Below are 21,902 nucleotides of genomic sequence, written 5' to 3'. Positions count from 1 at the left end.
TTCACCCGAAACACAAACTCACAGGCAAATTTCCCAGTTTTTAGCTCTCTGCCTTCCCTCTAGAGTTCCAGCCCGCCAGGAGCGCGGATGCCCGGTGTCCGTGCGCCCGGCTCTTTCTGGGGCCCAAGCCGCCTGGGAGGACAACGGCGGCAGGCGCACTGCTACTCTGAAGTCTAGCCTCCAGGAGCAGCACAAAGAAGCAGTCTGTGCTCTTAGCTCCCCCGGGACCAGTTGGCGCGAGGGGACCCGGTGTGCAGGTATTTGGCAAGTATGGTCTTTCTATGCCCCAAGCGGAGGTTTTTCCCCCTGAGCGGAGGTTTTTCTGTTTCGGACTCTCTCCTTTTCCCCTCTCACTCCCGTAGAGGGCAGAGGGGGATCGCCTCCCACCCTGGAGTCTCTGATCCCCGCCCGATTTTATCTTCCCCGGTTCGCATTCACGTTAGAAGACTTTCTCAGTAGATTCTGCGTCCTTTTTCTTCCAATCTCTCAGGTTTTGTAAGGTTTCCAATGGCTTCAGATCTTTTCCGTGTGATGTATGGGCGCGAGTGCAAGTACGGAGCTCCTTACTTCTCCACCATCTTGCCCCCCTATAATTGCTTATATTTTTAAAGAACATTATCTAAGCTAGAAAAGAATCATTGGGGACAGTAGGCTTTAATAAGATAGGGGCAATTCAGGCTACAGAAATTACCTAATGGATTTTGCTGATAACATTAGGGGCTGGCAATTCTATTTCACAATTATATGATGCTTAGAGAAGAGTTGAATAAATACATAGAATGAATACCTAACATTAAGATGCAGAAGAAAATGAACCAACTAAGAATCTGATAGAGAATGTATGTAATTATGTTTTTGAAAGAAGGCAATGCATTGAGAAGCAAACCAAAGAATCGAAAAGCTAACTTCCAATTATTCAATAAAACTTCGTGTTTGGGAATAGACAAGCTGCTAAAATACGTTCATGTTAGGGATAGGTAACCCCTAAAATGAGTTGGCAATATAATAGTGTAATATAAATTCACTGCAGAAAGTGAAAGTGGAATGTAGGGGAGAGGATGTAATCCTAACAGTGTATTAAGATGCTAGATATAATACTCAAAATCATGAAAAGACTAAAAGCTAATGTATTTGAACCAGGGATGTTCATGTCTCCAAGGTTTAAGAAGCTTTTCATTGAAAGTAAAAGAAAAGAGTGACAATAATCAATATACTGCTTGAACACCTGGGCCACTCTTAACTAAAAGTTGGAGATGATTTGTAGCAAAAGGCAAGGTATGGCTAGAACCTCCCAGAATATTGCTACTTTTCATCCTTGAAATTTTCAGTTATGTGTTTCCCAAGAATTTCTGGGAGAAGTCCAGTTGCTCTAGTTAATGTCAATATAGCCTTTGATGAAGTGGAAAACTCCAACATGCATGCTACTTTTCTCAGAGAGGATTGAGTCTCCATTTTAATCCTGGAATGAATACAGAGACTTCTACCTATTTTGAAGCCTCAGTTTAAATGGACACTTCTGTGTCCTATATCTGCTGCATGTATCATCCTGGGCAAGCTTTAAAAGTCTTTAATTTTCAACATTTCCACATGAAAAAAGATAGCTTCTTGTATGGTGACAATTAATGGATACTTGAATGTTTAAATATAAAATAAACCCAAGTCTGAAATGTAGTAGACGTTTCAGATATATCTGTTCTTTCTCTTGTCCTTGTATGTTAGATTCTTCAGGGAACTTCACTGAAATTGGGGTTTATTATTGAAACTCAAGGTTTATAAAGGTCTTGGCCTCCCATGTTCAGGGTTTCCTCGCTCCCATGTTATCCCTGCGTTTTTGGGTTGATCTATCTTTTCTTCCATTTCTGCTTACACTTATCTTTTGGGACTCATAGAATAAGTCCTTGGAAAATGCTCTTATTTTGTTAAATGTTTTTTCTGAGTTCTTTGAGTGTGCTAGTAAAAATTTAACCTGAGTTGCAATATTGTTAACTTTAACTGGCAACTGAGTTAAAACAAAAAATTCTCTAGGTTCTATCTTTCTTTCTAGGTCTGATTCCCTCTTTTAAACTTACCAGGTTTTGTAAAAAGCAGACTGGGTCAGGAACAATAAAGAATATCCTAATATGGCACAATTTAACCCTCAGAGTATAATTCTTGTTAGAACTGGTGGCCCACAAGTGATAATTTTGTGTGTATCAGAAACTCTTTAGATTCTTCAGTGTTTTTGTTGCTGTTGTTGTTCTGTTTTGTTTTACCCTTCAAGGAACAGAAGATACAAAAGATAAAGGTCACTTTAATTCTATTTCTTACTTTTTAAAAAACCACAGAGAATGTTTGGTTGAACTATTTTTCTAATTTAAAATTATTTTGTATTTTATTTTAAATAATTACTTTTGAAACATGGTGGTAATTACTCCAGATCTAGTTCTTTTTTTTTTCCTCACAGAAAACAGTCAAATCATAACAGAACTCATCCATATAGCTATCACTGAGTTGCTTTACTTAAGCTACAGAATTCTTAACACTTACAAAAATTCAGTTAGTTCACTGCTGCCATTATGTTTAATCAGTTTGTTTTTATTAACAAAGTTAATAATATTTTAAAGGAATTCTAAATTTAAAATTGATAAATTAATGATAATTAGCCTCATGAGTTAGGTTTTTGACACATTCCAGAACAAAATAGAAGAACCTTATATTCATCTCATTTGCCGTGGTGGCGTGAAAAATATAGAAAGAATACTCAATTTAGATTAAGAACACTCTGGTTCTTCTGTGTCCAACATTGCTGTCTCTATGATTTTGGTCACGACACTTAAATTTTATAAAACTGCTAATGTCAACCCTGCCTACCTCACATGATTTCTGTAAATATCAAAATATAGTATTTATAAACAAACTTTAAATCACAATGTGGATAAATTTAAATGATTACTTTTGTAATTTTTCTGAGTACATACTCAAATTTTTTTGTCATGATATATTTTGCTAATCAAGTTTTCTTTCACAAATTGAAATCCAATTAGATCTCTGCAGACCATGATGAACACATGGACTTATTTGGCAGATTTATTTGGTTTATTTATATAAATGTACAATTCAGAGTGCCATTATTACAATTTATTGGAAAAGAGTGAATATGCAAACACTATGAAATATTAGGTGACACAAAACAACATTTACTATCTGTTGGTTTATTTTCCCTTCCTATTATTTATTTAGCATTTTCCTCTTTTGTTTGTAAATCCTGTGTTAATAGTGGATATATATGTCTCTTGGAGTTAATAAATGGTGCTAGAGAAACACTATATCCTTCAAATATAAAACAGGATTAGTACTGCTATGCTACCAATAGGACGTGTTCACATAATTTTACAATACATAGAGCACCTGAGCCTGGTCTTTATAATCACTCTAAATGAGGAAGTTGTGACTCGGAAAAGTTATAACAATTACCTAGGGTCAATTAGTTGATTATTTGATAGATACAGTTTGATAACTGGGTTTTAGTCTACCTTTAGATAAGTAAAATCATTTGTTCCTCTATTTTGAATACCAAATCTTAAATGAACTAGCTTTACTTGATTAAAAAAGATCTATCTTAACTTGATAAAAAAAAATCAGCCAATATATTGTAATACTTTTGGTGAACAACATTCCCCATAAAGATGGGTTATTCATAAAAAATAGTATCCCATCTTAAGTCACAGGTAGTATTTTGAAACTCACTGAATTCCTTTATAAAAATGTATTAAGATCCAAGCAATTTGATAGTTTCTTGAGAGAACATAAAGGTAATCTATTTTCAGATAATATAATTGAGCTGATTCAAAACAAGAAATATATTGAAACTGCTCAAGGTGTTAAAAGCTAAGTACCAAAATAAATAGTCCCGACAAAAGTATCATAGGGTGGTATAGATAAATGCTTGTATCCTTTTCCTGTCACACACCTGAAGGAAGATAACTCTGTCATATGCTTCCTCTGTGAGTACGACAAGATTTTTAAGAATTTTTGGAGAATTGAAAATATTCCATAGAAATCATGCAAGTAAGTATGTAGGAAATCAACTTGATAAAATACTGATCACTGCTAGCAACTAATCTGAAGCTGTGCCATGTAGCCACAACCACGAAGCCTGACTGAAGACTCTGATAAAACTAAGGAAGGGATTGTTGACGCAGCCATGGTGATGCATTAGCAGAATAGTGACGGAGGCCAGTGTGTTGAATTGTTGTAAAAGGATTTCTCTCCAGCAAAGGAGAAGACACTTTCCTCATATTATAAGTTATAAGGTTCTGGCACTCAGCCTAGCTGAATCAATATGTACTGCCACAGAACGCAATAGGCAGTAAGAAGGCATGCATCTACTCCTATCTCCTTGAGTTTCCTCCCAATACACACTAGTGTAGGACTGTTGTTAGTGTTGCCTAGTCATTCACCTATGTGTGTTTATCTGATGGTAGTAAGGATAGTATATATTAGGGATGGATGGAAAATCTATTTCAGCGCACAGATTTTCTGTTTGGAGAGAGAAACATTTGTATACAAACGACCGCTTGTTATGACTTTGAGCTACAAATTCATGTAAGGATTAGCCTGTTCTTATGAAATGTCATGATTGGACCTCTCACACAAACTTTATTCCACACCAAACTTTAAGGCAGGCAATTTTTCCTTACGTTCTTGGATGAGGATCAGGGTCATTTGAGATAGGATTCCAACTTTATAAAGGGGCTAACTTTGTAAGTTATTAAGCAATGTATGCTCTGGTCTTCTTTTTTCCTCTCCTACAACTTCTGATCTATATAAGCTGAAAGGCCAGTTCACCAAGTCTCTAATGTGTGTGTGTGGGGGCGGGGCATGCGAATGTATGTTTCCGCATTTTACTCTGCAGATCTGCACCTCATTGGGTTTTTAATTTATTATTATTTCTCATTTAAAATTTTCATTTGCTTAAGTTGGCAAATCTTCTCAAAATTTTGTAGGTTCTTGTTTTCTGTTCATATTTTCAAGTTTGTATTTTATTTCTTGAAATAGTAATAAGCACAGGTTTCAAAATTACTTGTCCATATTCTCTATAGGTTTGATTCTGTCCCCTTGGTGTAGGGGTAGCAAGTTCTCACTCACAGTGACTAGTTTCCTTGGGGCTGAAAGATTTTGTCTACTAGCTACTCAATTTTATTATAAAATTATTTGGGGAAGTTTTTTGTTACCTAGGATTATGGTGGCTTTCTCCAGAGAGAATTTATTGTGTTTTGCCAGTTATTTAGAGCCCATCCATTCAGAGGTCATATACAAATATATTTACACCTTAAAGGTTTTGGAAATACACACATGGTATGAATTTTGATTACACTGAGGATTGATTGGCTCTCAGAGGTAGGCGTTTTCCACAATTGCTCTTCTCAACAACAAAGTATATCTACCATATCTCCTAATTTCTTACTTATAAGTAAAACTGGCATAAAAAAGTTTGAGAATAAACACAATTGATTCATGGTAAGTATTCAACTCAACTGATATTGACATCAGGCATTAAAAGAGTTGTAGAGTCCATTGCCTAATCCAACAAGTCAAGTGAGTTTAGGTAAGATAATTTTTTCAATATTCTAGTTTCGCTGGACTATAGATAAGGAGATTAGTAGAATTCTATCATGGTAAATCAGGTGAGAAAGAGAGACTTTGCACTACAGTAGTGCTACTTAGAATTTATAAGAAGGGGCAGTAGAGAATCATACGGGATCTGAATGAAAAAGATTTAGCAAGTGATAATATCAAGAGAAGGAAGAGTCATATATAAATATTATCTATCATCAGTAACAAATGATGGCTTTAATCACAAAATGTCACTCACACCATCAAAACCTCTATATTATCAACTTATCAAGATTAAAGGCAAGTGGATGAGAGTAAGGGATATTAACAGTTGTTTTGAAGCAGTGAGTTATTTCTAAAAGTCTAGGAATAAAAAACATCAAGACAGGGTTTTGATGCAGTTTATTTTCTGTTTTCCAATGAAATATGTATAAACACATGTATATGTATTTTATCATGAAGATAAACAAGGACCTTTAATTTCATATTTATTCCTTTTCCTAAATCAGTAATTTGTTAGCAAACACTAAGGGCATTTAAACATTTTGAAATATAAGGTAAAGACCTGTATATTGAAAAGTCTATCAAAACAAATACATTTCCTCAATTGCATTTGTAAAGTTTGTATAACTATTATGATTGCTTCTACTTCCACTGGAAGATAAAGTTTAGACATACCTAAGACTAACACTTCTTATAGGATAAAAAGGAAGAAAAAATAATCTTTAAAAAAAACCATAAAGTTTTCTCTATTTAGTAAAACAGCTGCTGTTCCGCCTGCTTCAGTTTATCGTTGAATAAAAATTAAATACATGATACCCTGAAGGTAATTTTTCAATTACATAAAATGAGTAAACCAAGATCACAGAAGAAACTGCCAACACTTACCACACCAGTACATGTACAAAGAAATTATTTACATTATTTAATGTCTTCCAGTTTCATTTTAAGACAGAGTTCACAACTGAACAATAGAAGTTGAGCAATTTTTTTTTTTTTACAAATAGTTTATTGTCAAATTAGTTTCCACATAACACTCAGTGCTCATCCCCAAAGTGCCCTCCTCCATGCCCATCCCCCCTCCCCCCCACATCCATCAGTCCTCAGTTTTTGTCAGCATTCAAGAGTCTCTCATGGTTTGCCTCTCTCCTTTTCCCCCACCATTTCCGCCCTTCTTCTCCCCCTTGTTCCTCCGTCAAGTTCCTCCTAATCCTCCTATACGTGCAAACATATGATATTTGTCCTTCTCTGCCTGACTTATTTCGCTCAGCATAACCCCCTCAAGGTCCATCCATGTTGCTACACATGGCCAGATTTCATTGTTTCTCATTGCCATGTAGTATTCCATGGTATAGATAAACCACATCTTCTTGATCCATTCATCCGTTGATGGACACTTAGACTCTTTCCATGTTTTAGCTATTGTGGAGAGTGCTGCTATGAACATTGGGGTACATGTGCTCCTATGCATCAGCATTTCTGTATCCCTTGGGTAAATTCCTACCAGTGCTATTGCTGGGTCATAGGGGAGTTCTATTGTTAGTTTCCTGAGGAACCTCCACACTGTTTTCCAGAGGGGCTGTACCAGTTTACATTCCCACCAACAGTGTAGGAGGGTGCCCGTTTCTCCACATCCTCGCCAGCATCTAGAGTTCTCTGATTGACTCATTTTAGCCACTCTGACTGGCGTGAGGTGGTATCTCAGTGTGGTTTTGATTTGTATTTCCCTGATGAGGAGGGATGCTGAGCATCGTTTCATGTGTCTGTTGGCCATCTGGATGTCCTCTTTGGAGAAGTGTCTGTTCATGTCTTCTGCCCATTTCTTCACTGGGTTGTTTGTTTTTCGGACATGTAGTTTGGTGAGTTCCTTATAGATTCTGGATATTAACCCTTTATCTGATATGTCATTTGCAACTATCTTTTCCCATTCCGTTGGTTGCCCATTAATTTTCTGGGTTGTTTCCTTGGCTGTGCAGAAGCTTTTAATCTTGATGAGGTCCCAGCAGTTTATTTTTGCTCTTGATTCCCTTGCTTTTGGGGATGTGTCAAGTAAGAAGTTGCTGCGGTGGAGGTCAAGGAGGTTGTTTCCTGCTTTCTCCTCTAGGGTGTTGATAGTGTCCTGTCTCACGTTCACGTCCTTTATCCATTTTGAATTGATTTTTGTGCATGGTGTGAGAAAATGATCTAGTTTCATTCTTCTGCATGTTGCTGTTCAGTTCTTCCAACACCATCTGTTAAAAAGGCTGTCTTTTTTCCATTGGATATTCTTTCCTGCTTTGTCAAAGATCAGTTGGCTGTATACTTTTGGGTCCACTTCTGAGTTCTCAATTCTGTTCCATTGGTCTATGTGTCTGTTTTTGTGCCAATACCATACTGTCTTGATGACGACAGCTTTGTAGTAGAGGCTGAAGTCTGGGATGGTGATACCTCCCGTTTTGGTTTTATTTTTCGGTATTACTTTGGTTATTGGGGGTCTTTTGTGGTTCCATACAAATTTTTGGATAGTTTGTTCTAGTTTTGAGAAGTATGCTGGTGCAATTTTGCTTGGAATTGCATTGAATGTGTAGAGTGCTTTAGGTAGTAATGACATCTTCACTATATTTATTCTTCCTATCCATGATCATGGAATGTTTTTCCATTTCTTTGTGTCTTCTTCAATTTCCTTCATAAGTTTTCTATAGTTTTCATCATACAGATCTCTTGTATCCTTGGTTAGGTTTATTCCGAGGTATTTTATGGTTTTTTGTGCAATTGTGAATGGGATCAGTTTCTTGATTTCTCTTTCTGTAGCTTCATTGTTGGTGTATAAAAATGCAACCGATTTCTGTAAGTTGATTTTGTACCCTGCAACTTGGCTGAATTCTTGGATCAGTTCTAGTAGGCTTCTGGTGGAGTCTGTCGGGTTTTCGATGTAGAGTATCATGTCATCTGCGAAGAGTGAAAGTTTGACTTCCTCTTTGCCTTTGATTTCCTTTTGGTGTCTGATGGCTGATGCTAGGACTTCCAGCACTATGTTAAACAACAGTGGTGAGAGTGGACATCCCTGTCGTGGAAGTTGAACAATTTTTAATGCCTACTATTAATTACATGACAATCAGCCTGGTCATAAATGGCAATGCGAAGTTAACCTTAATATGACTGGAAGTAACAGATTAAGCATATGCCCTTTGTGCTTTTGTTTTCTCTTTTGTATTTATCCACCATATGGTTTATGCCAATCCAGGAACAGTGAAGTGATTATCCTTACTAACCTTAAATATAGTAACAATACTTAATACTTAATGACTATGAGTCAGATATATATTTACATGCAATCATGAGATTTGTCTTGGTCTTATAAAAGTATTCTTATTTTCCTCTACAACTTCAGCCTAGCTATGGCTTAGGCTGTCTTATTTCTAAAACTGATTATTCTGTCCTTTTTCAGTAAATTCAGTCTAGCAATCGTGTGCTTTAGTACCTTCAGTAAAATTAGAGTTGCTGTCCAATTTAGAATCTCAATCTCAGAAATTTTTCTCCTAATGTGTACTTTCCTTTATTTTGTTGTTATTTCACACCTTAACAGTGTTTCTGCTTTCTAGAGTAATGGCCTAAAGAAAGAGAAAGTTGTGAAGCTCGTTATTATTTGTCTTTTCCCTTTCTCTCAACCACTGTTCATATAAACTTGGTACTGGGTGTCATTGGCATAGGAGACTTGTCTACAGTTTTACTTCATTCGTACAAATAACAGTTAAGTGGTGATTCTAGCATAGATGGCACATGTGGTTTTCTTGGATATCACCCCATTTTATTTCACCGGTACAAAAGGACCCAAATGAGCAGGCTCATTTCCCTTCATTTCCTGCCAGTTCTCCTCTTCCGCATCACCTTCCTCGAGCTAAGTACATATAAAGACAAAGCAAAGGTTCCTTTCTCAAACACCACATGCTCCCTCTTGCAGATCAACAGGGTCCATTTGATTGTTCCTATACACACCCATTTTGGAGCTAGGATGATGACTCCATAATCTTCTTTCTAGACAAAATCTACTATAGCCTTTTCATGGTTAACAAAGGGCAGTTTGGCAAATGTCAAGATTAAAAAAAAATCCCTGCTTGAGAAGTGAAGGCAAGTTCTGTAATTTTCCCACAGATTCATTCAAATCATCAGGTAATACGTATTGAGTATCTTTTATTGTATTGTTTGGGGGAAATGGGGAAGAGAGTAGACAATGTGTCTTAAAACACCAGGAAAGCTAACCTTTCTCAATGATACATATATCATTCAATGATATAATTTTCACTGCAAATAAGTTGAAAACCATCTGATTTTTCAATTTGATGAAATGCTGTTGTTAATGATGTTCTTGTTGGAAACTTATGATTAAACTGGTAGAGAATGTGAAGAAAGAAAAGCATTTGGGTGGTCTTATTTAACATGTAGCACCATGTCACAAATGCTTATGGGGTCAGTGTATATCCAGTTATATTCTATATTCATGTATTCTATCATTCTATTAAAATTGTTCCCTATACCCTTAACATATTATTACATTTTTGTAATGTAAGTCATTGCTGTGGTTTTCAGAAATCTGTACTTTACATTAGTTAATAGATAAAGTCATCAGTGGCCCAGTTTTCTTACTAAACATGTTTTAAAGTTCACTCTGGGTGCCTTCCAAGTTATCTTCAAGATTCTGATTATTAGTTCACATTTGAATTTATATTACCCTTCAACATGACCTTTGCCATAAGAAGTATTTCCTACTTGGAGAGGTGTGCTTTGTTAAATCCCATCTTTTTCTTATTTAATATCTCAAATAGATATTGCTTCCTACAAATTGCTGATGTTACCTTTGGAAAGAAATGCAAAGGATTCAAGGTCACCTTAGGAACTTTGAAAGAAGTGTTCGATAATTTTCTACATGCAATTTAAAATACCCGTGGTTCACACTGGTAAGTATGTGACCTTTGTGTCACTTTTAAACTCCTGTAGGGGCGCCTGGGTGGCTTAGTCGGTTAAGCGTCCGACTTTCGCTTAGGTCATGATCTCGCGGTTTGTGGGTTCGAGCCCCGCGTCGGGCTCTGTGCTGACTGCCAGCTCGGAGCCTGGAGCCTGTTTCAGTCTGTGACTCCCTCTCTCTCTGACCCTCCCCTGCTCACGCTGTCTCTCTCTCTCCTAGAAATAAATAAAACATTAAAAAAAAAATTTAAAAAAAAATAAAATAAAAAAAAATAAACTCCTGTAACCATTTGGCCAAATTTGTCATATATACCATATCCATATCAGGCATATGTCTAAATGGCCATGATGCATACATACAATTTTTTATATTAATCAATCACATCAATAAATCAAATACACTTTTTTCAGTACTTTTGTAATTTGAGAAAAAGAGGCTATTTAAGCTTGACATTCTAGATAGTTTGTTACTTAAGTCCATTCAAAATAATATTCTAAGATTTTTCCATAAAAATATGATGTCATCTTCTATAAAACAAATGGGCAGAAGTGAAATTAGCTATTTATGTACCTTTCACAAAAGGTGGAGTGTTTTCTCCCCTCTGTCACAATCCTGGAGCCCTAGATTTTACTGCCTCCATTGTTCTAATCTCAGCATCAACCACTCTCCACATGCTACTCCTAATGCCACCAAATCACATAAAGGAAGAAGAAATATGGAGCATATTTATATTGGCTTTTAATAGTCATAGACACTCCAAGTTAAGATCATTCCAACAATGGCTGTAAATCAGAATTATATGTACAGTGTCTGAAAACTCATCCAAAGTTGGAAAATAAGGCAACATATAGGTGATATATTTTTTTCAGTGCTATACTAAGGCAAAGAGGACTGAACATTGTTTAAATAAGGGAATTTACTTAGTTGGATTCACTATTTACCTCTCAGACATGTTGCAAGTTACAGGTTAGCTTGTAGATTCTTGCCTAATAATTTCAGGGAATACATAAACCTTAGAGATTGTATTTCAAAGCTCTGCTGAGCAGTGTTAGACAGAAAACCACAGGCCCAAAGTGGTGTCGCTAAACAAGACTTAATATCTAATTTAACTGCAGTTTTCAATGCCCCCCACCCAAGGTAACCTTTACTCAACAAACTGGAATTTCCTATCAACACTGGGAGGTAGTCACCTAACAGATCCCATCTATTCCACCTAGGAGGATGACCTTGCCTGAAACAATGAATTCCTTGCTAATAAACTCCTTTTTCACAGCTTTCCTGATTTAAAAACCTTAGATCTTGTACAGCTTCTTGGAGCTCCCCTCTACCTGCTAGATTGGATGCTATTGGATTTATGAATAGTTGTAATAAAGCCAATTAGATTTTCAAATGTCCTCACTTAAACATTGTGTTTTAACAACAGTAACTAATTATATAACCTGACCCTGTCATTCTAAAAATAGCCTAAGTTTTCAACTACTCTTTGAATCAGTTATACGGCCATTTTACTGAAACTCTCATAGAATTCATGAGTTAAATAAGTTTTTAACATTTTTTTTCTATATTTTCCTAAAAGTCACTAGATTAAGCTATTTGAAAGTTATAGTTTAAGAATGGCTTTTGAAATACGTGGGCCTCTGAGCCACATCACAAGCTTCAACACTTGGAAACCAGTATATAGTCCATAGGTTTTCCAGGATAGCGTAAAGAAAAATAGCAAAATGATGAAGTGTGTGAAGGTTGTGTTCTGCATTCCTTCACTGGTACCTAGCTCATGTCTCAGCCTTGTTAAAGGCTCTTTATACTACACCATTCCTTATCTTCAGGACCCATCCAAACATTGCTTCCTCTAAGTCTTCCCTTATTCCCGTCAGCCTGCAACTGAGGAATAATTTGTTTCTTGCTCTTGCAATCTGATGGCATTTCATTCCCATTTCTATTGTATTATAAATTTAGTTCTTATGTCTCTTTCATTAAACATCATTTATTGGGCAGAGATCCACTCTTAATTCTGTTCAGCTGGACAGAGGAATATGTGCGCATAATAAAAGTATACTAACACAGTAACTCTAGAGAGAATGAGTAATGAAGGAATAAGGTAACAATGGAAAAGATCAAATCATCCTATTAGCACTAAGACAAATAAGTCAACCTGATAGAGAATAGAAGGTTGTGCCGGAAGGGGGTGGCATGGAAAACACTAATACAACAAATGGCCAAGTCAGGAATGACCTTGCGTACAGAATTATTAAAATCTTTCAATTAGAGAAACTGACCTCAGTATCTTTATGTCAGTTTCCAAGTGCTTTGCCTTTATGAAAATATAAAAGCCTTTATCTAAATAAATTGTTTAATGATATAAGATTTCACCAAAGTCAACATACTACGTACAATCTTACTAACATTGTTTACAAATCTTAAAACATGTGCAACTAAATCACAAACGTATTCCTGACTTCCTAGTGAGATTTACTAAGAAAATCATTTTCAGTCATGGTGTAGTTTGGATTGTTTGTTGTGGGAAATTACATTTCCCAATTTAACTCCTATTATGGGATGAAATATTCATTTTTTTCACCTCTTACTAGAGGGAATATTTCAGATTCACTGAAGAAATACAAGATAAAAGAAAAAGACAGACTTTTTTGTAGAATTTTTTTTTCAAAGGAAAATTTATTTTTGAAAGTATAAGGTTTTTTTAAAGTTCTTGTGAATTGCCTTCCCTTTCTGTGTCAGAGTCCCGGCCTGCTCCTGTGTTGTGCTTTACTTTTTTTTTTTTCCCCAACTCTTTCTGCTTTCCTTTCATCTTTCTCCTTGTTAAGTTGTGTCTTCTGTACAGGATTAGACCTGAAGTTTAACATTTTTTCAGTTTTTCTTAAATCAAGTGTGGTTGCAATCAGGTAACTGTTTGGAGAGGTAAGGAACAGAAAGAAAGGAGTGAAGGGAAGGCCATGCTGAGAAAAAAGACCAAGGCAGGAAACAGAGAGAAGCTCTGTCTGCTAGCAATTAACACAGGGTGTCCTTTGCACATCAGGATCTAGAGAAGTGCTTGATGAAATAAAGGAAATGATTCATAAGCTACATCTGAACTCTTTTATTTATCTCCTTTTTTTTTTTTTGCATGAAACAGCCTCAGTTAATGGGATGCCTACATTTAGAGATTTGAACTCTGCTTTAGAAGCACTAATGACCTAGTCCAAAACTTTTAGCAAAAACAGAAAAAGAAAAAAAGAAACTGGAAAATCCTACAGTGAGCTCCAATTAGAAAGCTCTTCAAAAGTTTATTTCTCTTAATTGTTACTATGAAAAAAATATCTAAATTAGTGCTCTAGATTGCATGTGCATCCTCTTTTTCCTAGTGTTTCTTCTCTGTATTCAGTAATCCAAGGCTGTTTGATTTAATACAGTCCTTTTTGTTGGCTTAATGAGAGAGGAAAGGAATACATTTTAGCTTTGCTTTGTTTGCAAAATTCAGCTGCTGACCTATAAGCCTTCCTTGTTTTCTTAAATATCTGATTGGTAGACTAGATTGCAACATTTCTTCTGACCCTCCTCTTGAGAAGGAGGGAATTTACTTATTAATTAAAGATAAAGAATCTGATTCTGGTTTCACCTTGACAATCAGATGCACTCTGGGAGGTCTATGAGAGTTAGTTTTCAGTGGGCTGATTAGGGTAATGTTGAGACAGGAAATTTTAAAATGCTATACTTAGAAATGGGTCAGGAGAAAGAAGGAAATATACTTCTATATTGAGAGAAACAAAAGAACTTTAATCAAGAGTTGTTTTCCCTGCTTCTTTCTGAATCACAACTTGAGAATTTCATCAGCAGTTAAATCTATTTGATTCACTTTTTTAAACTTGTATATATGTTGCAAACCCAACTCTGAAAAGCTATGTGAAAACTACCATTACAGAAAAAACAGTTCAAATCATATAAACTGTGAGGTGCTTGGGTGATTCAGTCGGTTAAACGTCCGACTTCGGCTCAGGTCATGATCTCATGGCTCAGGAGTTGAAGCCCCGCATTGGGCACTGCACTGATAACTCAGAGCCTGCAGCCTGCTTCAGATTCTGTGCCTACCTCTCTCTGTCCCTCCCTTGCTCACACTGTGTGTCTCTCTCTCTCAAAAATAAACATTGAAAAATTTTTTTGAAAAAGTCATATAAACTGTGATACTAGGGAACAAGCATGAAAATAGAGGAGTCAGGGGTGTTTCAAAAGTTGGTATATTGTCTAGAACCTTTCTTTTCTTCTCTTTGCCTGGGAAGAGAGTGGCCAGCAATTATTAAATTGAACTGTATATTGTCTGTGGTTTCAGTCAACCCTATTCGTTCTGTCCTCCTTATTATAGAGTAGATGTTTGAATAGGCTTTGGTTAGATCCCGCAGATCCCTGCTGAACTTCCATGATATGTGATAGCTTGTGATAGTCCTGAGACAAACTGAATCTGATCCACTGAGGGCTGGCTTGTGAGAATGAGTGTTGGTAAGCAATCCTGGCTCACTGTCTAGCATCTGTAGCTCAGCGTGGCTTCATTTTATTCTACGTGTTCTGTATACAGTAACATATGGTAGCAATAAAATCTTGTGGTTTTATGGAAAATTGGACCCCCAAAGAAAACCAATCACCTTTTCTGTGTTTAAAAGTGAAAAAATCTTGAGGGAAAAAAAGGGTAGCTTTAATTTAGATTAGAGAAGTTTTAGAAAAATAAAAAGGAGAATGTTGACTTTGCTGTTGCTCTGATACAGAAATGGCAAATATGCCATAACTTTTATATGCAAACAAAAGAGAGGGGAAGAGAGGGAAAGGGAATGGTGTTCGTATAATTACCTTTCAATTCAAACAACACAAAATTTTTGAGTCTGGTGACAAAAAAACTATTGAAATTTGAAAAGAAGGATTGTATGATTATATGAGATTTCTAAATGAATTTAGTTCTATATTTATAGAATAGTTAATGGTCTAAAAGGATCAGTTAATATTTTCACTTAAGCTTCATGTTGTGGAGGAAGTAATATAATTTTTAAATAGTCTTCATAGATTTGGGGCTTTAATAAAGAATATAGCTTTTATGAATATCAAATACTTACTATATGTTTGTACATGCATGCATTTCCTTAGAAGGCAATAAGCTAACCACAGTTATTTGACTGAAGACTTTAAAACCCATATAGCTGATACATAGCTATTACAGGTGATCATGGTACCTTCCTCTTCCTTCAAAGCCAGGAACATTTCATCTTTATGATTGTGACTTGGAAAAGCCTCCATTTTTTTGAAAGGTTTCCACTTTTAAGCACCCATGCTATTAGATTGGGGCAACCTGGAAAATCTATAATGATCTCCCCATTTTAAGGCCCTTAATGACATCTGTAAAATTCCTTTTCCCATGTGAGATAATATTTTCACATATTCTGGGGATCAGGATGTGGAAATCTTTGATGGGAGCTATTATTCTGCCTACTAAAGGAGTATTTAATTTATATTCATATAGGAGTTTAGTTTGTACTTTTATTTTCTGTGCTGAGCAGATTTTGGTGTAAAGACTAATTGATAACATTAATTATGGTAGCTTCAATCTTCTTTATGATTAAGTTTACTTGATAGAACTCATCTATAATACAGTGTATGCCCCATGACTTTTGCAGTGGATTCAGGTTGGTGATAAATTTTTCAAAGCACTGCATGGGGACTTATTTTAAAATATATGTACTGATTGCCTGGGCACCATTGTATTCAATATATAAATATCATTACCTTCATGGAGCTGAAATAAATAGACAATAGTTAAGAACAGCAAGAAAAAAATATGTTATGCAGTGATAGCTGCTAAAAATAAAATAGAGTCTACTATGTTAAAAAGTGACAGGAGAATGAAATTTTAGGAAGAATGACTAGGGAAGGCTTCTGAAAAGACAACATTTGAGTAAAGCCCTAATGAGGTTGAGGAAATGAGCATGAGAATATCCTGAGAGGATCATTCTAATCAGAAGGACTCAGATGTAATAGAAGGGAATGAAGTCAAATAATGGGGAACATTATTCATTTAGAACTCTGAGGTCATAGGAATGACTTTATATTTTACTCTGAGAGAGATGAGTTAACATTGGGAGTTTTTGAGCAGAAAAGTGAAGTGACTTAACTTTAGTTTAACAAGATGATATTGCCCTCTCTGAGACATTGCATGGTAGGTAGACAAGAGTGGAAGCAGATAAATTATTGAAAACTTAAATGCAAAGAGATTATAGCTTAGGCCAGGAGTGCTAGCAATGGAGTGGTAGCATACGGTTGGAATTCAGGCACAGTTTGAAGATAGGACTAATGGATTAAATGCTGGGTGGGAGAAGAGGACTCAAGGATGACTACAAGGTCTTTGAGTAGCAATTCAATGAGATGGAGAAGACTATGTAGTAGGTTTGGAGAATATCAGGAACTCTGTTCTGGTATGTTAGATTTCAGATGAAAGAAGATGTCCAAAGTCTGAGTCTTAAGAACTTTATACACTTGGCAATCAAAGGGAAAAGAGACATGAGGAAAAAAAAAAAAAAGACTGAGTGATAGTGGCCAGAGAGAAAAATAGGCTTGAAGCCAAAAGAACATGTTTGGTTTTTTTTTAAAGGTCAATACTGTCTTTTTTTTTTTTTTTTTAATATTTTTATTTATTTCTAGGAGAGAGAGAGAGAGAGAGACAGCATGAGCAGGGAAGGGTCAGAGAGAGGGAGATATAGACTCCGAAATAGGCTCCAGGCTCTGTGCTGGCAGTCAGCACAGAGCCCGACGCAGGGTTCGAACCCACAAACTGCGAGATCATGACCTAAGTGAAAGTCGGACGCTTAACCGACTAAGTCACACAGGCGCCCCCAAAAGAACATGTTTTAAGTGAGAGATAACCGGATGTGTTAAACGCTGCAAAGTCATACAGGAGTGGAGAACTGGGTGATGAACTTAGCAATATGGACGGCTTTGTTGAGCTTGCTGACAGGTGTCTATGAACGAGTGAGGGTAAATATTGATTTGAAGCAGTTTCAAGAGATAATGGTAAGAAAATTTTTCATATTGTAACAAAAAGAGGGGAAATTGATAAAGCAATGAGTAGGATATAAATAACTTTGTTTTGGGCACAAGTAGAGGACACAGCAGTGAGTAGTGTGGAAAGCACATTCGTAGTAATAGGACAGAAGTTAGAGATTTCAGGCTCAGTTGAACATAAGTGGATACAAACTCAGAATTCTCTGCCAGATACTTCTGTATTTTTAGTGAAATTATTGCCTGATTATATTTTTTATAAATTAAGTTCACTTTTATTTGTAGAAAGGGTTCCACACTAACAAAATTTTCAAATTTGTTATCATAAAATATTTGAAATTTCTTGTAACTTCTTTTTTATCACCATATATGTATATATACACATATACATACATATGTATATATACGTATATACATATATATACACATATATATACACATATATGTGTATATATATACACTCACTTTTTATATTTATTACCCTATTTAGAGGTTACCTGTCAGAGGCATTTTAAGATAAACCAGTAGAAAATTATTTTAAACCAAATGTTTTAAGTTACTCATATTATTGACAAGTTTCACACATGTCCATAAAGTAAGATATTGACAGAGGTGGGTGCATTTTTGTCCCTTTGACTCATGCTTCCGAAAGGTAGCTCATTTCCAGCTACACATAAAAGTTGAAATCAATAAACTATTTGTAAAAAAATAAAATAAAATAAAATAAAATAAAATAAAATAAAAAACTTCTCAAACAAAAAAAAAATAAAAAAATAAAAAAAAAGTTGAAATCAGAATTTAAACAGCATGTTAGTGGCTCAGGCGGTTGAGCCTCTGACTCTTGACTTCAGCTCAGGTCACCATCTCACAGTTCGTGAGATGGAGTCTTACAGCAGGCTCTTTGATGACAGTGCATCCTGCTTGGGGTTCTCTCTCCCTCTTCCTCTCCCTTTCCCTCTCCCTTGCCCTTCTCAGGATCTGTCTCTTTCGCAAAATAAATAAACATAAAAAACCCTCAAAAAAAAACGCATCTTAACATTCCTAGTTCTTGGTCAAAAATTGACCATTTACACCACCCTCATTTTTGTTTTGAGGACTTTTTTTTTTTTTTTTTTTGAGAAACAACCGTTTCGGTAAGATGCCAAAATGCAACTATGCCCTAAGAATAGTCTTCTATGAATAAGTCACAGGAAGTCCTTTACTTTCATTTTTGTTACTTCTGTGTCACCCACTTACCTAGCACTCACTTCCACACTGCAGATGGTGGTGACATTATGACTACTTGTAGTCTCTGCTTTGGAAGCCATCAGTCACAAGTCCTTGTCATGAATTAAGAAGTTAGCCTATACTTAGCATACATTATCAATACCTATGTGGCCCTGCCCTTCACAGTGGAATTCAATTCATTATGTAGCAGGAATGATAAGTTCTGGACTTCACATCACAAATAAGAGGAGCCTGCATCATATCCCACTACCAAGTACTTTCTTGCCTCCATGACTACTATTTGTTTACATGCATTGGTAAAGATATTACCGAATTTCTCACTTGCAACAATCATCTGTAACACCAACCCGAAGGCCCATGACAAATCAATATGATTAAACACACACGCGCACACACACACACACACACACACCACCATTTTGACTGTGATTTTGTTGACATTTAATTCTCCTTGATCCAAGGTTTAATTAGACCCAGGACTGAGGGAAATTAGCTTAGAATAACAGGTTCAGAGTTCTATTGTATGAAAAATGTTCAAAATATGCCTAATAATAATAAAGAATTAACCATGAATGTCTTATTTATGTCAAGGTTTGAAAATAGTGCTTGAATATGATGTAGATTATTCTCTTCAATTGTAATTTATTTTACTGTTGACTCTCTGGGCTGTGTCTTCACAATGGAGTTTTGAAACAGAAAGGCACTTGCAGGCCAGCATATTTGCCCAGCTGTGCTATAATTGTCTTAAGTGTAAGCTGATGGAAGAAAACCAAACAACAAAAGACTTTGTCTTCAATCCAAACATTGAAATGAGACAAGCCAAAGCAAAAATGACATTGGGAGTAAAAACATAACCCATTCCAAACTAAATGAGTAGACCATTGGTGTTTGAAATGAGACATTCTATCACAAAATATTCTGAGGCCACTCTTGCTGCAGGTTAAGGTCTAACACAAAACTTTAAGACAATTTCAAATTATTACAACTTTAATTTCTTTTATGTTGGTTATTTTCATATTTACTATTCTTATTTTTTATTATTTGGGTGGAAAAACTTAGGGGAAGTCTTTAGATGAAAAATGTTTTATTTTTTAGATGAATAAAATGATTACAAAGTTTATATTAAATATATTTAATGTGTTATATTAAATATATTTAATGTGTTATATTAAATATATTTAATGTGTTATATTAAATATGGTAGTCAAGTAGCTGAGCTTTTTCAAGGGATACTTTTTCAAAAGTTACGGTTATTTTGCTTAGGCCACATAACACAAATAACCGTCCATGTAACATTCCAAAACACCCTTTAAGTGTTAGCTTCCTTAAATACTGCAGATTATAATCAATATATAATTATATAATTACAATTTGAAACTCCTTGCAAGTTTAAAAACAAAACAAAAAGCCCTAGACCGATGATATCTTTGTGAGAACAGATCAACTCAGCTTTAGAAGTATAGCTATGATAAGGTCAAAACATTTTTTTCACTGCTTTCAAGAGATTTGATCAAAAGCAGTTCACATTTATATGGGACAAACAAGAAAACACATTTGACATCATGCTGTAAGGCTATGCTAATTGTTTTGCCTTAATAAACTCAGAAGGGGCCTGGACCATCTGGATGTTTCACAGAAGATAAAGTTGGTCCACTATTTTGATGACATCAAGTTAATTAAACCAGATGAGCAAGATGTGGCAAGTATATTGGAGGCCTTGATAAAACACATATGTTCCAGAAGTTAGAGATAAAACCTATAATGTTTCAGGGGCCTGAAGTTTTTAGGGATTTAGTGTCCAGAGGCATTCCAGGAAAACTTCTTCAAAATAAAGAAGCAAATTATTGCAACTCACACTTTTCACACCTAAGAAGGAAGTGAAAACTCAGGAGGTCTTTCCAGGATCTGGAGAAAACATAGCTCACACTTCAACATATGAGAATACTATTAGGATTCATTTACTAGTGGTATAAAACACTTCTAAATTTAAGTTGGGCTCTTAACATGTAAGGACTCTTTTCCTGCCCAGAATGCACAGCAAATGCTGCTGATACATGAGACCTCTTCATAACTGTGAGCGAATTCCTTTAATAAATAAATATCTATATAGATGTATAGATATCTCCCATTGGTTCTATATCTCTGGAGAATCCTAATACTGTATTAGACTGATGTTTCTCAATCTGAGCACTATCAGCATTTTAGACTAGATAATTCCTTGTTGTGGGACTGTCCTGTGCAATATAGGATATTTAGTAGCATCCTTGATCTCTATCCACTAGGTGCCAGTAGCATACTCACATCCTTAGTCATAACAATCATACATGTCTCCAGACATAGCCAAATGTCTCCTGAAGGGCAAAATTTTTCCTAGTCGAGAACCGTAGCTCTAGAGGAATCTGAGTGGGAAAAAACACTATATGGGGTAAGGGCTACCTACACTATCACATTGCAACCTAGACCTATGAGGGACTGAGAAAAAGATGTATGTGCCATCTATAGCAAAGACAGACAGCATTCAAAATGTTCTGGTATGTGGTGCTGGCTCTAGTAAAGATAAAGAATTTGACCATAAAACATCAAGCCACCATGCAACCAAAGCTTCGCCTTGTGAACTGGGTCTGTCGAGCCGCAAAGGCAAGATACACTAGGACCAGGTGCATGCAGGCTCAAAGAGCATAAGTGTACTACGAGATTCTATATTCTGAACACTATGCCATCTACCACTATTCTTTTGCACTTCTCCCTGAGTTCATCCTTGCGGTGGTGAGGGGAATTTCTTATAACTGTCTGAAGAAAGAGAGACAAAACTGAGTTTGGTTCATGACCTGGTGGATTTGGTAAGTGGAACAAGCTGAAAATGAATGGTTATTGTACTACAGCCTTATTTAGGGGTAGAGCTGAATAGGTCTATGGTGGTCAGTTCATATTCGACATAGTTCCTAATGCAATTTAATTGAGAAAAAATGTTTTTTCAATGAATACTTTGGGAACAGTAGCCATTTGGATAAAAATGAACCTCAGCCTTCTCTTTATAATACACACACACACACACACACACACACACAACTTAACTTAAAATGGATCATAAATTTAAACCCAAAAGCTA

The 21,902-nt window shown here is 35.8% G+C and overlaps 1 long non-coding RNA gene across 1 annotated transcript in view; it reads left to right on the top strand.

Annotated features, from left to right (window-relative positions):
- Nucleotides 1-216: 216 nt before the first annotated feature.
- The window catches only part of LOC120248371, a 75,444-nt gene continuing 53,758 nt past the window's right edge, over nt 217-21,902 (top strand). Inside the window, exons 1-2 of the long non-coding RNA XR_005532563.1 lie at nt 217-257; nt 10,398-10,529. This is a non-coding gene — a long non-coding RNA (uncharacterized LOC120248371). The remainder of the gene's footprint in view (nt 258-10,397; nt 10,530-21,902) is intronic.

This window comes from Hyaena hyaena, unplaced genomic scaffold (genome assembly GCF_003009895.1).
Source record: "Hyaena hyaena isolate Hyena2069 unplaced genomic scaffold, ASM300989v1 scaffold_586, whole genome shotgun sequence".
Classification (NCBI taxonomy): Eukaryota; Metazoa; Chordata; class Mammalia; order Carnivora; family Hyaenidae; genus Hyaena; species Hyaena hyaena.
Note: the sequence above shows the minus strand (reverse complement) of the source record. Positions and strands in the feature narration are given on the sequence as shown.